Source organism: Numida meleagris, unplaced genomic scaffold (assembly GCF_002078875.1).
Source record: "Numida meleagris isolate 19003 breed g44 Domestic line unplaced genomic scaffold, NumMel1.0 unplaced_Scaffold459, whole genome shotgun sequence".
NCBI lineage: Eukaryota > Metazoa > Chordata > Aves > Galliformes > Numididae > Numida > Numida meleagris.
The window spans coordinates 19,986-22,199 of NW_018364675.1; the positions used below are offsets into that span (position 1 = coordinate 19,986).

Genomic DNA, 2,214 nt, shown 5'->3' on the forward strand with positions numbered 1-2,214 from the left:
CTCTCAGACAGCCAAGAGGAGTCCCGGGGCATCCCAGCAAATCCAGCTTTCTGTTTCACGCTGACTTCATGGAGAGCCACAGATCTCTGTGCAGTTCCGGCACCCAACACGAGCACCGCAGTCCTCCGCTGCCACCTGCGGAGCACAATACAAGAAGGAAGGCTCTGCACCCCATAAACACACAGTCCGTACGCTGCGTACATTGAACTTCCCGGGAGCACGGTAGCAAGGTGCCTGGGGCTATAAGACACGACGACCACACAACGGAGTTTGGCGACCAGGGCACAGTCAAGGAAGCCTGCATGCTCAGCAGCGCAGCGGAAACTCACTGAGTGCAGCTGTGGGCACGATCCACGGGCTCGACCGCACCCGGCCCAGAGCCGCTCCGTGCTGGTCCCGGCGTGTGGCGGTCCAAGGGCCTACCTACTTTCAGCTGTCAAGTCCTGCAACGACAAACCTAGATTGGAAACGGTGCCAGAGAAACGGGAGAGACAGTGGAGGGGGCAGCAGCACTACCCTGTCCAAGTAGGGTCTGGATCTGCAGGGTCTCAGTGCATCTTCAGAGCTGCACTCCGAGTCGCCAGCGCAGTCGGCATTAGGAGAACGTGGGGCTGTAACCATGACGACAGCATTTGTCTATTCCTAAACAGGGTTGAAACATTCATTAAGAGAACAATTACTTACAGTAATTTTCCTAAGGATACAACAATGATATTTTGAAGCATGAGGGTTCTAATGGAAGCTAGATAAGAGATTAAAGTTACAGTTAGTTCAACAATGGCTTTGGCATGACAATTTGGGTTAACATGACTTGGACAGCAAACTCCAGGCACTGCTTTTATGCCTACACTGAGTATTAGAGACACTTGTAGCATTGGGTTAAGGGTGAGCTTCCAAGTCACACCATGGGTTACTACAATTACCTCTGGAGCTCCCATTAAGCTTACGGTTGAAGTCCAGCTCAGCATTACTGCTGCCTCTCTGTCAATCCGAGTGAAGCAAAGGAAAGCAGAAAACCCAAGGGAACAGCAAGGCCAAGGCAAGGAGAAGAGCGAAGTAAGGGAAAGGCAAAAGCGAAGACAATTAGAACACCCAAGGAAAAACCAACACACACGCAACGGGAAGAAGAACACCACATGGAAGGCCCAGGAGAGGGCAAACGCCAAATCCAAAAGGAACGTGGCAAGGAGGGCCTGGGCGAGGCAAACGCCTCAGCGAAAGAGAACACAACAAGGAAGGCCCGGGTGAGGGCAAACGCCAAATCTGAAGGGAATGCGGCAAGGAAGACTGGGGCAAGGACAAACCTCATAGCGAAAGGGAACGCAGGCACGCAGGCCAGGGAGAGAGCAAACGCCAAATCCAAAGAGAACATGGCAAGGAGGGCCCAGGCGAGATCAACTACCGAGCTGAACGTGGCAAAGATGGCTCCGCAGAGAGCGAACAGCAAGGAGAACGCAGCAAAGGAGGCCCGGGCGAGGACAAGGGCAATGAGAAGACTGGAGAAAGGCAGAGGCAAGGAGAGCACCACACGGAAAGTCAAGGCAAACCAAGGACAAGGACTACAACCGAGGGAAAGCCTAGGAAGAGGCAGAGGCAAGAAAAACACAGCAGGAGAAAAAACAGGCAGCCTTCAGGGTACCCTCAAGCGCAGTTACAAGCTCAGGGAGCACTACCTTGAGCCACGCTACTGAAAGGGTAAACATTGGTGGGTGTACATTACCCTTACCTGTATGGGCAACCAGTTACCAGACAGACAAGGAGGGTTCCGAGGCATTCCAGGAAATCCAGGTTTCTGCTTCAAGCTGACTTCATGAGGAGCCACAGGGCTCCGTGCAGTCCCGGCACCGCCCAGGAGCACCGCAGTTCTCCGCTGCCACCTGCGGAGCACAACACAGGAATGAAGGCTCTGCGCCCCATAAATGCACAGGCCGTACACTGTGCACATTGCGCTTACCAGCAGCACCGCAACAAGGTGCCTGGGGCTGCGAAACACGACGACCACACAACCAAGTTTGGTGACCGGGGCACGGTCGGGGAAGCCTGCATGCTCAGCAGCGCCGCGGAAACTCACCAACCAACACGGTTATGGCGTAGCGCTTCATTTCTTGCAATTGGACTCCAACATTCCTAGAGCATCAGGTAGGTGTCGCGCTACAACATTGCTAATTGGACAGCGGATATAATTACACAGGCATTCTTGCAGTTCCATAGTGC

General features: G+C 53.8%; 1 long non-coding RNA gene across 1 annotated transcript; it reads right to left on the reverse strand.

Moving 5' to 3' along the window:
• Positions 1-426: 426 nt before the first annotated feature.
• On the reverse strand, positions 427-1,969 carry LOC110391688. Its single transcript, XR_002434148.1, has 4 exons — positions 1,955-1,969; positions 1,727-1,877; positions 517-642; positions 427-443 (listed from the first exon to the last, which is right to left on the reverse strand). It is a non-coding gene; the product is annotated as an uncharacterized LOC110391688 (long non-coding RNA).
• Positions 1,970-2,214: the final 245 nt, after the last annotated feature.